The sequence below is a fragment of the Globicephala melas genome, chromosome 15, assembly GCF_963455315.2.
Source record: "Globicephala melas chromosome 15, mGloMel1.2, whole genome shotgun sequence".
NCBI classification, from domain to species: domain Eukaryota; kingdom Metazoa; phylum Chordata; class Mammalia; order Artiodactyla; family Delphinidae; genus Globicephala; species Globicephala melas.
In genome coordinates, this window is record NC_083328.1 from 26,288,206 (window position 1) to 26,303,081 (window position 14,876).

At 37.9% G+C, this 14,876-nt stretch overlaps 1 protein-coding gene across 10 annotated transcripts in view; it reads right to left on the minus strand.

The window, feature by feature from the left end:
- The window catches only part of MRTFB (myocardin related transcription factor B), a 283,651-nt gene that overhangs the window by 140,949 nt on the left and 127,826 nt on the right, over window positions 1-14,876 (minus strand). Inside the window, exon 4 of one of the 10 annotated variants that reach the window (XM_060284212.2) lies at window positions 7,920-7,963. The exons of the other annotated variants lie outside the window; for them this stretch is intronic. The gene's annotated coding sequence lies outside the window, so the exon portion shown is untranslated. The remainder of the gene's footprint in view (window positions 1-7,919; window positions 7,964-14,876) is intronic. 10 annotated transcript variants of the gene reach the window in all.

The window sequence follows — 14,876 nt, forward strand, 5'->3', positions numbered from 1 at the left end:
CACGTAACCAAGCTGGTGCAAATGATTTTCAACGCTTGATTTGGGTATTTTGAGTATGTCGGCTATCTCCCACGTGGTATAACATTGATCGTTCTCAATGACTCAATTTGATCGCTATCAACTTCGACCGTGGAGCATTGTCCAGCAAGAAATCTCCAGTACAAAACTTCACAAACCACTTTTGACACGTTCCATCAGTCACAGTACCTTCTCCATACACTGCACAAATCTTTTTTTTTGCGTTTCAGCTACGTTTTTACCCTTCCTGAAATAATAAAGCATAACATGCCGAAACCGTTGTTTTTCTTCCATCTTCAATATTAAAATGGCTACACAAAAACCAATTTTGATAAGTTTTTTTTTTTTTTTTTTTTTTTTTTTTGCGTTATGCGGGCCTCTCACTGTTGTGGCCTCTCCCGTTGGGGAGCACAGGCTCCGGACGCGCAGGCTCAGCGGCCATGGCTCACGGGCCCAGCCGCTCCGCGGCATGTGGGATCTTCCCGGACCGGGGCACGAACCCGTGTCCCCTGCATCGGCAGGCGGACTCTCAACCACTGCGCCACCAGGAAAGCCCGATAACTTTTTTTTAAATGCACGCTGATATGACAGCCGTCACATACAATCTAACAAAATTGTTTCAAATGAAGTTAAAGACAACTAAGCGCTACTAGAGCCAGCTTAACAGAAAAAGAAACCGAACGAACTTTTTGGCCAACATTTTTAAGAATCTCACTCATGCTGAAAAGCTGACCGACTAAGTTAAGATAGTGGAAATGCAGAAAGGGGAATAAATTCAAAAAATAATTCAGAGACAACATTTCAAGGCTTAATGACTGGCTCAGTTGAAAGGTAAAGGAGAATAAAGAATTGAAGGTGGCTGACCTGGGCAGCTGGAAAAGCTGGCAGGCAGGGATGAGTAGTGGGGAAGATGAGTGTTCACTGTGAGAGACTACAGGCCCTTCAGAGGGAGCTCTGAGAAAGGCTGTGACTGACGCGACAGCTATTTGGTTTGAAGCAAATCACTTAACCTCTCAGGAATCTGGTTTCCTAATTCAAAAAAATGGAAATGACAAATGAAAAGAAGAAAAGGGAAGAACATTTACTACATTTCTATGTACTCAGTTTGGCACTAAGTTTTTTACTCTATGCTTTCCTTACCTTTGCCCTAATGACCTCCCTGTGGGCAGGTATTACTCTCATTCTACAGGTGAGAAAACCAAGGCTTGGAAAGATTAAACAAAAGTGAGAGATTAGCGCAAAAGCCAGGATTCCAACTTCAGAGCCCGTAGTCCTTCTAAAATAATACATTTATGTGCCAAAGCTCAAATGAGTTGGAGCAAATGACTGGGAGGGACAGATGTTACTGGGGTAGGAGGAAGTGGTGCAGAGGGGAGAGGCAGCTGTGGAAGGCTCCGTGGGCGCGACTCTTCACACACGCACTGGGGGCCCACGGCCAGCTCAGTCACACCTCCGTGTAAAGACCCTGTCCATCAGGCAGTTACGACAGTAAGATGAAGAAAACACTCTCCTCGAGCAAACACTCAAGGTGCAGCTGGAATTAAACTCCAGATTGGAAGAAGATGAAATCTAAAATTGTAGATGTACTGCACATAAACAGGACACGTTTTTGACATCAGGTTATCAAATCAGGTTTCAAATAAACAACTTAGAAGCAGGGTTTTTATTTGTAGCGGTTGGATTTTTACGTGTAGCCATTAAATACATAGCCGAAATGTACTATAAATATACAGAACACGGACAATACACTACATAGAAGAAGTTATATAACTGCTCTTCTGTGCTTGAAGTGGCTGTTATAGCTCTAAACATGCCAATGTGATGGTTTATTTTTTTTTAACTTGCTTACTGCAGACATGTTTCAAACGAACGTAACATGGAGCAAAATGCATACCTAACACTCTCCACAGTGAGACATTCTGAAGTATTGTAACTAACATTTACGTAAAGAATGTTTCTGAAATATTCATTGTAATCCATCTATAAATAAAAATTTGAATTAGCAAAAGTTTAAAACACATGTGGCTTTTAAATTACTATCTAAAAAGACACAAAGAACTAGAAAATTTTATTTGTTCCCCAAGTAAAACACCCAAAACCCAAGTCTTTTTAGCTTGAACAACTGCATTTTTCCAAGTTTATTCAAAATGAGTGATTCTCAGAGAATAAGCACTGATTGGAGGATTAATTTTAAGCTGAGATGATTTCCATATTTATCAAATACTGGGTTAAAAAACTAGTTTTGTTGAACCATAAATTAGCCTTTGATCTAAATGCTAGGAAGTAAATATTTATAAACAGATTAAACAAATGTTTACTTAACAGATAAAAAATATACTGTACTCCTATTTCTAAGTTCTCTAAGGCAGGGAGAGGAGGTAGAAGGGAAGAGGAGGAAGGGAAGAAGGAAAGAGAAAAACAGAGAAAGAAAGGGGAAGAGAAAGGGCCATTAAAAGAAGGGCAGTCTCTTCTTGCTGTTTTCTAGCTCTTTACACTTCTTGGTATTAGAAATCAGTAAATTTGAATTTAAATTTAAACAAAGTATTGTAAAATACATGAAGAAAGATGAAGTTTAATTTACTTGTCCAAGCTATCTTGACTAGTTAAGTAGCAGAGCTGGGACTATGAGTCCTCCTCTGTACGAGTCCCCCTAACTTATAATCTAGTTCTTTTGTTCCTAATTAATCCCAAGAGAAACCCTCTTGTCTGAGGCAACCATGCCAGATAGTTAAGTTGGTAAACTGAAAAACTCAGTTAATAGAGGAGTCATTACAACTGATACACATAAATCTTAAGACATTTTCTTTTAAGTTAGAATGCAGAAATGTCCATGTGTTTGCCAGTATTCCAACACAGGGTCAAGGCCATCTCTTTGCAGATGTGTCAGCTCTCTGGCACAAACCACCACTATCTATGACTCCTAGTTTCCATTCCTTTAAAGTAGAACAAAAATTTAAAGGATTTTGAGCACAGCATGTGTCTATATTTTTACAATTCTGAACCCAATTTATTTAGTTTCTCGCCCACACCCAATTCAATAGTATTAAGTAACATGGCTTTGTGGTCCCAGACACTTAACATTTTTGCATTCATAGTTCATCAGTTTACATAATATTTAAACTGCATAATTATGATTACTACCATTACTGGCATAAACATATTTAGGAATAAACACAGCTGACTTTTGGTTAGTTAGTGAGAGCAGAAATGCATCACCACACTTCAGTGTCACCTCCTCATCACGCCCATTCAGTGTGTCCTGGGACAAAGGGGTTGGAGAAGGCTGGTCATCCCTCAAGCCAACCAAGTTTAGGATGGATAAGACAGGTTCCACCCCGAAACATTTTAAAATTGATGTTGATGCCAAGGGCACTTCAAATTGGAAACCTGATCTTTTTAAGTTTTCTGGAGTCTGTTAATACAAATTACTTCATAGATATTATTTCATTACTGTCTTAACTTCATGCAAAATGCGTTAATATTGTACTCTGAGACAACAGTTCAGAGTACATACCAAATAAATGTTAATATTCAGAGTTTTATAACAGTACTCTAGCAGATAGTACAATTATACTTAAGTTTCTAATGCCGTTAGTTAAATACGAAATAATCTATTCTCAGTGTATCACAGTCCTTTCAAAATACTTGTGAATTCTTCTCTCCATTAAACGCACTTTGGCATACATGACAAAACAGCAATTTCAATCAGCTGTGAAACAACAGTTGTGGATAAGTGTTTTGTTGTTGTTGTTAATTGAGATATAATTCACATAACATAAAATTCACCATTTTAATGTGTAGAATTCAGTGATTTTTAGTACAGTCACAAGGTATGCAACCATCACTATCTAATTCCAGAACATTTCATCATATCTAAAAGAAATCCCACCCCCATTAGTAGTCACTTGCCAGCCAGGAAGTGACTACCCACCCCCAGCCCTTGCTACCACTCACCTACTTTATTGTCTCTATGTATTTGCCTATTCTAGACATTTCATTCAAATAGTTTTACTTCCTTTCTAATCTGGATGACTTTTATTTCTTTTCTTGCATTATTTCCCTGGCTAGACACTCTGTACAATGTTGAATAGAAGTGGCAAGAGTGGATATCCTTTCTTGTTTCTAATCCAAGTGGGAAAGCTTTCAGTCTTTCACCATTAGTACGATGCTAGCTGTAGGTGTTTCACAGATGCCCTTTATCAGGCTGGGAAAGTTCTCTTTTATTCCTAATATTTTGGGTGTTTTTATCACAAAAGGGTGTTGGATTTTGTCAAATGCTTTTTCTGTATTCATTGAGATAATTGTGGGTTTCCCGCCTCTTTATTCTGCTATATAGTGTATTACATTAATTGATTTTTAGGTGTTAAATCAATTTTGCATTCTTGTGATAAATCCCACTTGGCCATGGTATATAATCCTTTTTATAAGCTGCTGGATTTGGGTTGTTAGTGTTTTGTTGAAGATTTTTACATTATATTTAGAAGGCATATAGTCTAATTTTCTTTTCATGTGCTGTCTTTAACTGGTTTTGGTATCAATGTAATACTAGTCTCAAAGAATGAGTTGAATGTTTTCTTGTCTTCTATTTTTTGGAGGAGTTTACAAAGAATTGGAGTTAATTCTTCTTTAAATTGGTGGAGCCATCTGGTTCTGGGCTTTTCTTTTTGGGAAGTTGTATGATTACTCATTCAATTTCTTTGCTATAGGTCTATTTCAGATTTTCTGATTCTTCTTGAGTCAGTTTTGGTAGTTTGCATCTTTCTAGAAATTGGTCCATTTCATCTGGGTTGTCTAATTTGTTGACATGCAACTGTTCATAGTATCCCCTTATAATTCTTTTTATTTCTATAACATCAGTAGTAATGTCCCCACTTTCATTCCTGATTTTGGTAATTTGAATCTTTTCTCTTTTTTTCTTAGTCTAACTAAAGCTTTGTCCCCTTTTTTTAATCTATTCAAAAAACCTACTTTTGGGGCTTCCCTGATGGCGCAGTGGTTGGGGGTCCGCCTGCCGATGCAGGGGACACGGGTTTGTGCCCCGGTCCAGGAGAATCCCACATGCTGTGGAGCAGCTGGGCCCGTGGGCCATGGCCGCTGGGCCTGCGCGTCCGGAGCCTGTGCTCCGCAACGGGAGAGCCCACAACAGTGAGAGGCCCGCGTACCGCAAAAAAACAAAAACAAAAACCTACTTTTGGCTTCACTGATTTTCTCTGTTTTTTTTTTATTATTTAGTTCTGCTCTAATCTTTATTATTTCCTTCCTTCTGCTTGCCTTGGGTCTAGTTTGTTCTTCTCTTCTAGTTTTGTTAAGGTGGCAAGTTAGGTTATTGATTTCAGTTTTTTGGAAAAGATATTCTTAAATTTCCAAACTTTTCACAAAGTGATACAATACACATCTTAATGCACAGTATCCACATTATCCTTACAATGTGTGGTATTCATAAATTTCAAAAAGCACTTATTATGTTCAAACTAGTTAAGCTTAAACGTTCCCAGAAGCATTTCTACAACACCAGAGTATAAGAGGACGAAAATCGCTTCAGATATCAGAACCACCATACCCTGTGCACACGTCGCCGCCTTCTGAACATACCCAATGATGAAAATGTCTCATTCCTCCACAGGCAGTCCTTTTCATCTCAGAGAACTCTACCACAATGCCCTTCCTCACACTGAAAGGAAACCATCAACTGCAGTAGGTTGTAGTTTCAAAAAGAAGACATGACACTATCTTCAACCCTACATATTCTTCTTACAATGTGACTTCGGCATTCTTCTCATCAAAAGGTGGGGACTAAGCTGCCTCTGCTTGAATTTGTGCTAGTCTGTGCTACAGGGTAAGGGATGTTACATGACTTACAAGATTAGGTCATAATAGGTCTGCCTAGGTCTCTTGGAATATTCATCTTTGGAGCCGCTGAGATGCCACATAAGCCATCTGACTGCCCTGAGGCTGCTATACAGTGAGAAAACCAAAACTAGCCCATGACTAAGCTGAAGTGAAGAGACAGACAGAGATGCCCAGACAATCACCAGCTACTTCAGCACCTTCCCTTGCTGTTGCAGTTTCAGCCACTGTCTGACTGCAACCAAAACAGAAACCAAGCCAGAACTGCCCAGCTGAACCCTCCTCAAATCCCTGATCCACAGAGGTCATAGAAGATAATAAGTAATTGTTGTGGGTTTCAGCCACTAAGTTTTGGGGTGATGTGCTACACAACAATAGTAACTGGAATATTGACTCTAGGCAACATGTACTCCTTAATCCCAGAGTCTACACCTGGGATCATGAAGACTAAGTCCAATTAATTTTTCAACACTGGAAATACTAAAGAAAATCATAGTTGATTCTCAGTCTTCTGTGAGCTTATTAAATCACTTGACAATTTTATTTTAAATCATGGTTTCACTTTTCACAGTTCTGGTCATACTAGCCTGGATTAGTTAAGAGACAGTTTATCTACATTTTCTTAATTATGAGACCCAGAACTATATCCAGTCCTCCAATGACGGTATACATGAGCTGTTGAGAAATGTAGGAAGACTGTGCCACTCACTAGCAAGGCTTTTATTAATTTGGTGTGAGTTCCTATGTATAAACTTTGAATAAAATCCTTTTCCACAGGAAATGGCATAGTACAGGATATCAGTTAAGAGTTAAGGTTTTGGAATTAGACAAAGACGGAGACAAAATTCAGCACTATCACTAAGAAGCTATATGACCTTCAGTAAAGTGTATAACCTCAATAAAGCTTAATTCTTCATTTATAAATTGGAGTCATAGTACCCAACTCATGGGATTATGACAAAGGTTAAACGTAAGCACACGAGTAGCTGCTGTTGTAATGTTTTCTCCAATCACAATGCTCCTCATCCTCTTCCTGTTGAACTGATTTTTTGTCTGTTTTGATCCAAGGTCAGGGCCTCACATTGATCTCTATTAAAGTAGCTCTTACTATATACAGCCCATTGCTTCACTCACTTATGATCTTTTACACAAATAACCGTTTATAGAAGATGTAGTGGAAGAAAAAACCCCATTGATGATAGCAACAAAAAGATAAAATATCTAGAAATAAATGTAACTGGGAATGTAGAAAATCTTTATAAGGAAAATGTTAAAACATGACTGAAGAACTCCAGAGAAGACCTGAAGAACTAGAGTGTATTATATTATTGGATAGGAAGACTCAGCATCACAAAGATGTCTGTTCTGCCTAATTCAACTTATAAAATTTAAATGATTGAAATAAAAATACAAAAAAGATTATTTTTCCTTTGGAAGTGGGGTGGGGAACCTAGACAAGTTAATTCTAAAGCCCTTATGGAAAAGAAAAAAACAAAACAAAACAAGCAGAAGTTGTCTGGAAAACCAATGAAAAAGAGGAGTGCTACTAGATCTAGCATATATTAAAATATATTATAATACCTCAATGATTAAAACAGTATGATATTAGTATACAAAGTGAGAGACAGGAAGACAAATGATACAGAAGAGAATGTCTAAAAGTTAGATACATATATGCATAGAAATTTATTATATAATGAAGTTGGAATTGCAAATTAGAGTTAAAAACACGGACTTTTTGAAGAAAGGTACTGGGATAACTGAAAAAGTTATCTTTTGGGGGAAAAAAAGTTAGAACCAAACCTAACACAGTTCAGCAGGATAAATGGCTCATGAATCAGAGATTTAAAGGTTAAAATATGAGACGAAAAAGGTTATAGAAGAAAATATGGGAAGTCCTCCATAGCCTTGGAGTTGGGAAAACCTTTCCATCACTCCAACTCCTAAAGCCATAAAAAAAGACAGATAAATTATATATGCATATGTATTTATATGTATATTCATATAAACTTTACATGCCAAGAAAACCATAAACAAGATGAAAAGTGACTTACCAGGAAGTCTGTATTTGCAACTTACAATACACAGAAATAAGCTCCTACAAACAGAAAAGGAAAAGATCGATAATCGAGATTTTTAAATGAGCAAAGAATATGAATAAAGCTCAGAGAAAAGGAATGTTCTTTTAAAATATGACAAGATGCCCAACCCTCCTCACAAAGAAAGAAATGTTAAAATTACCACGAGAAACCGATTTCATTTAGATTGGTAAAATTCTGAAAGTTTAAGAACACAGATTGGCAAGACTGGGCCTCACCTCATAAATTAGAGGAATATAAAATGGTACAAGCTTTACGGATAAAAATTTGTCAACATCTATTAAAATTACAAATGCAGTAACTCTTTCACCTAGCAATTTATCGTCTGGGAATTTACATGTTCAAAATGAAACTGTAGGTGGGACTTCTAGAATGGCAGAAAAAAGCGCTCAGCAAATCCTGTCTCTAACGGCAATGATAAAACAAGACAAAATTGCCAAAAACAACCTTTTCAAAACTCCAGAAATTGATGAAAGGCATATACCAAACGGAGAAACATTTATTCAATAAAAAAACTACTGAATCATTTAAAAAAAATATTCTGTGGCATTTTGCAAATCACATCTATTTGGTAAGGAGCTGACTGCATCCAGAATATAAAGGATTTAACATTCAAAATAAAAGACAAAAAAATTCCAATTTAAAAATGGGCAAAATATTTGAATAAGCATTTCACGAAACATATACAAATGCCTGATAAACACATGAAAAGATGATCAGTATCATCAGTCACTAGGGAAAATGCAATTAAAACCACAATGAGATACCACTTGACACTAGAATGGCTACAGTAAAAAAGACAGACAATAAAAAATGTTGGCAAGGACGTGGATGGAGAAACAGGAACCTTCACACAGTGCTGGTGAGAATGTAAAATGATACAGCTACTTTGGAAAACCATTTCATTTGGTATTTCCTTAAAGTGTTAAATATAATTTTACCATGGGGGCTTCCCTGGTGGCGCAGTGGTTGGGAGTCCGCCTGCCGATGCAGGGGACACGGGTTCGTGCCCCGGTCCGGGAAGATCCCACATGCCGCGGAGCGGCTGCGCCCGTGAGCCATGGCCGCTGAGCCTGCGCGTCCAGAGCCTCTGCTCCGCAACGGGAGAGGCCACAACAGTGAGAGGCCCGCGTACCGCAAAAAAAAAAAAGGTAATTTTACCATGATCCAGCAATTCCACTCCTCATTATCTAACCAAGAGAAATGAAAACATAAAATCCACACAAAGATTTGTAAACAAACGTTTATAGCAGCATTATGCATAATAGCTCAAAACTATAAACAACTTAAATGTCCATTAATTAGTGAATGGATTAACAAAATGTGGTATATCCCAATGGAATATTATTCGGCCACCAAAAAAAAGGAAAGAAATACTGATATAAAAAAACCAAAAAACATTATGCTAAGTGGAAGAAGCCAGATGTCAAAGAACGCATGTTGTATGATTCCATTTATATGAAATTTCCAGAAAAAACAAATCTGTAGAGGCAGAAAACAGATTAGTGGTTTTCTAGGGTTGGAGATGGGAATAGGGATTAACTGTAAATGGTCAAAGATTTCTTTTTGGTGTGATGAAATGTAAAATCAGATTGTAGTGATGGTTGCCCAACTCTGTAAATTTACCAAAAACCATTAAAGTTTACACTTTTACACGAGTGAATCCTATGGTATGTAAATGATGCCTCAATAAGGCTGCTTTCAAAAAGTATTGTAATGTGTGTGTGAATGCTTATAGGAGCTTTATTGATAATTGCCAAAAACTGGAAACAACCCAAACATCCTTCAGTTTGAATGGAATAAAACACTGTGGTGCATGTGTATCACAGAACACCACCGAGCAATAACAGGGATGAGCCACTGACAACTGCAACAATTCAGGCAGAATCTCAGATGTGTTATGCTAAGTCAAAGAGGCCACCCTCAGAGGGCTTCAGTACAGGGACGCTGCAAGAAAGCCAAAGCTACCGGTACAGAGAATGGATCCCTGGCTGCCAGGAGTGGGGCTGATACCAAAGAGGAAGACAAGGGAGTTTCAGGGGGATGGAACTGTTCTGTATCTTGACTGTGGGTGTGGTTACACGACCCTATATATTTGTCAAAAATCAGAACTATACGTCAGAAACATTGACATATGTGTATATTAAAAATAAATTTAGTGATGCTGTATAAGATTATTCATTGCAGCATCATTTTTAATAGCAACCAATCAGAAACAACTCCAGTCAAGAGCAACAGGAAACGGGTTAAATAAATTACTGTACATCCATACAATATAATACGACACAGTTGTAAGAAAGAATGAGAAGCTCTCCGGGTAATAGAGATGTGGAAAGATATCTGATTTATTGGTAAGTGAAACAGTGAATTAGAAAAAGAGAAAAAGAATATAAACACATTCATTTTTGCTAAAAAGAAACTCTGAATGAAGACACAAGAAAGCAGTAGAGCCGTTTTCAACTATGTGAGTGAGTGTGAATGGGGTGCGCAATGCGGTGGCTGCTGCCAGAGGTGAGAGTGGTTTTTAGTATTGTTTTATTATTATCTTTGAACATGTGAATGTAAAAAGGAAACAAATCAAAACAAAGAATTTTGTGAATATTGTTCCATCCTCCAATATATACATCCTCTCATCGCTGTGTCAACCGAAATTTGTTTGCCTTTTGTATATTCTTCTTAGTCAGTGATTAAAATATTGAATTGAAGAGAACTAGGGAAGTCCTTGCAATAAACTAATAAAAATCTTTCTTAAATTAATGTTAATCCATTACCACGCACGATCCCGACTTCATGAGTTGCAATGAAGCTTAACTGTGGGCGAGTTATTTAACTTCCCTAAACTTCTTTGTAAAATGGGTGTAAACGATATCTCCCTTGCGGGGTGCAAATTAAGCGAGGCAATATATGTCAAGTGCTTGGAATCGTGCTTGGCACTGAGCAGGCATTCAATAATTGCTCATTGCCTTCATTTTTAGTTATGGTTGCTTCCTGGCTGATGCATTCATCTAACCATCACAGCATTCAGCTCGTATTTCATGAGAGACCTTGTCACACAAGACCTGTGGTGGTGAAAGCTTTCTTCTGTTTGCTGGGCTGCCTGGGTTCAAATTCCAGCTCCGAAATTTTCTAGCTGGTGGGCAAACCACTTAAACTTCCAAAGCCACAGGATCTTTAGTTTAAAATGGGGGTGGCAACGGTACTTCTTTCACAGGATTCAAGGGAGAACTGAATGGAGTTGAGGTGCAGAGCAGAGCTTTGAGCACATAGTAAGTAGTCAATAAATATTAGAAATTGGTACTATTATTTTGTCTACCACATTCCTGGTTCCCTACTATGTGAAATAACGTAAGAAATATTGCAATTATTATCTGAATTTCGTAAGAACTTCATGCTAAATCTCATTTCTAGCTTCTCTTGACTTCCTAATTATACTTCAAACTTCCAAATAAAAAGTTTATTCCTACCAACTCTTCTGACGCACATACACACACAAACATTCTGATGAATAAATGATAATAGGGTTTTTAAATTTCCCTAACACAGGCATAATACAGGCTAGCTCTAAAAGTAACAGAGGTTGAAATCAATATTCATATTTTGTATTGTTTTCTCTAATATTTGAGATTTACCAGGTTTTGGATTTCTAGATACTTGGCAATATAACATGGCTGTATATATATACACCAATTTTTTTCTGAAAGAAAAAATGAAACAAAACTAGGTACCCAAACTAATCTTGGTGATTACAAGAATTTGCCAGAGTCGTCGTTTTCTTTTAAGTACCATCAGTAAAATAAAAGCTGTCTATGTACTTTTATTCCTTATAACACTGTTATCTCTTTAGCTGTTTCCTAAAGTAGCCAGAAAAGTTCAGGATTTAGAATTTAGTCCTTGAAAGTAATTGTTTAGGGCTACAATTTCTGTACTGGAAATGACTAAACCAATGCAGGGGAAGGAGCTTGGGTTTCTGTGTTCCGCAAGCCCTTTGTTTTTCAAGCAGCATTATTTTAATTATTTCCTATAAATATATCACTGTCCTTAAGAAAAATATTTTTCAGATAAAGATTAAAAATCTTTAATCATCACTTGGAAATGACCTCAGCATATTACAAACCTTCTAAAACAGATTTAGTGCATGAAAACCCATTTGCCAAATAAGAAAAGCAACTATTATATGGAATTTCATTAATCAAATTATTTTAAGAAGAAAAAGACTTTAAGAGTTTTTATCAGATGAGCGGCAACAGAGTATTTTCAGAAAATTGTGGGAGATATGGTAAAAAATCAAAACAACAACAACAACAAAAAACCTGCCATCTGGAGAGAACTGAGGTGTTAGCCAGAGAGGGAGTCTGCTTACCCTCACCCACCCCTACTGCTGCCCTCAACTCCTCTGAGGTTCCCCCTCCAAGCTGCCCCTGTTGGCTGACATAACCATTCTTTCTTTGCCAGGCCAGGATTTCCATTAAACCTTGGGTAGGAATTAAGATTTCCTTTCGAATCCAAGAGAGACCCGGAACCCCAAGTATTTATCCCCAGTGGAATTCTGACCATGAAGCAAAGATGGCCTTTCTGGAAGGGCTGGGCAGAGGGTAACAGGTACGGCTGTTACATACACCTGCCCCCAGGTAGAGGCAGCTGCCCTCGCCAACTTATCTGAGGTAGACAGCAGTGAGCAGACACCCCTGTTAGCACGACATATAGTCTCTTTCTCCTTAGCACACTGCATGGTTAAAGACTGTCAACCTTAAATGGTCCTGGAGGCTGCAGGTAAGTGATTCTAGAGAGGTCTTTATCTGAACTGCTAAGGGGATTCCAGTAAGTACCAAAATACAAAACAAAAGGCAGATTTCTCAGTTTTGAACAACTCAAGCCCATGCACACCAGCAAAGTACTCAAAGAACACACGGTGGGGGGGGAGAAAAAACAGGGAAAAGTGTAGTTATTTTTTAAATATTTATAGAGAAAAACTGAAAATAATCTATTGACCATCAGTAGGTTAAATAAATATTGGTACATTCATTTCACTGAAATTATGCTATAACAAAATAAAAACCACATAGAGCTATACAAACTGAAAAGGGAAAATGTCTATGATATATATATATATATATATATAAAATTAAGTAGAAAAACGTGGCTACTGAACAGAATGGATTATGTGTGCAGATAACACACACACAGAGCAGTCAAGAGAAAGAATGGGGCAGGTAAGGAGAGTGGCATGTAGGCTGCAGCCAAGGGCAGGCAGGGAGAGTGTGTGTAAGGCGGGCTGAATGCCAAAGAAACAGAGAAGGTGAGAGGAGAAGAGATGGGGCAGGAGACAAAGAAGGAGAAGAAATGGGCAGGAGGCAAAGAGAGACCAAGTGATGCACAGGGACAGACATGGAAGTATACACTCTAAATGGCTATTGCTCTGAGTGTCCCATACAGTGGCCACTAGCCACATGTGTCTATTTAAATTTAAAATCGTTAAAATTCAATAAAACTAAAAATTCAGTTCTGCAGTCACACCAGTCACATTTCAGGTGCTCAGCAGCCACATGTGATTCAGGGCTACTGTCCTGGCAGCACAGGACAGAACGTCCCCATCACTGCACAAAGTTCTACTGGGTAGTGCTGTTCTATACGCTTTGGTATTGTGTAAATTTTTTAATAGTGAGTGTGTTGTACTTTTCTAGTCTGCGAAGAAAATAAAGATATTTCCACTTTGGGAAAAAAACATGTTTTGGGTTTTTTTTCTCATTCTGTACCTCTTTTAATAGTTATTTTTCAAACACCACAGAAGCACCAGAGGTTTCATAAGGGCTTAATGACCTTTATTCTGCCCATTTTCTCCAAGTTATTTGATTCTTACTAATTCAGTTCTACTTAACAAGAGTTCAGATGCCACCAAAAGAAGGAAGACAACGACATATATTTGGAACATCGTGACATTGCTCTCGTTCTCTAAAATCTAAAAAAGGTTATGTTACTCATTCTTAGTAGAAGCAAGCACAGTTGACAGAAAACCCTCTGCAGTTTAGACAAACATTTTAAATTGAAGGTTTTCTTCAAAAGAATAATAGCACTTAAAAATAGTATTCTTTTTTTTTTCTGATTCAATTCAGTACAAAGTAGAGAAGAAAAAAGAAAACCAGCCTGAAGCTTAAAAAAAAAAAAAGTGCCACTTTAACTGAAAAAGAGAATGACAATGCTAAGAATCAGTTTTCAACTGAAGGCTGTAACATCAAAGTGGTGAATGTTCATAATAACCAGTTCCTCAGGGCTTTCTCATGTGATAGAAGTTTGAAGCATCTGGTGAGGTTTTAAGCAGGTAACATTTTTAAAGAAAAGTTAATAGAAAGGTCTCCAGAAAAAAACATAAGGCACATAGACAAGTTTGTGGGGAATGCACAGGTAATACCATTTTGAGACCCTGAGTGCCCTCTGAAAAACCAGACTGCTGCTAGAAGATTGCAGCCCCAGTCCCTGCTGGGATCCCCGTCAGTGTCCAGTAACCCACTGGGTCCCACGGCAGATCTAATCTGTGCCCTGAAAGTTCTCCTCAAAACCCTCCACAGATCACCATCCACCTACTTTCCTAACGCAACCACCCACTAGCCTATCACCAGACCTTAAATTCCAATCATAACCATCTATTCAAGGTTCTTACCACAGGGTCATGCATAATATATAAAGATATAAAGCCACAGTAATTAAGACAGTGTAGAAGTGACACATGGCTATACTAAGGACCAGTGGAGCAGAGCCCATGCATAGTGAGCGATCTGGATACAAACAAACAATCTGGATACAGAAGACAAAGTGGCGTAACAAACCAGTGGGGGAGAAGACGGACTCTGCAATCAGAGACGCTGGCCCGTGCAACTAGTTTATATTCACATGGAAAATTGTTCCCTATCTCATACC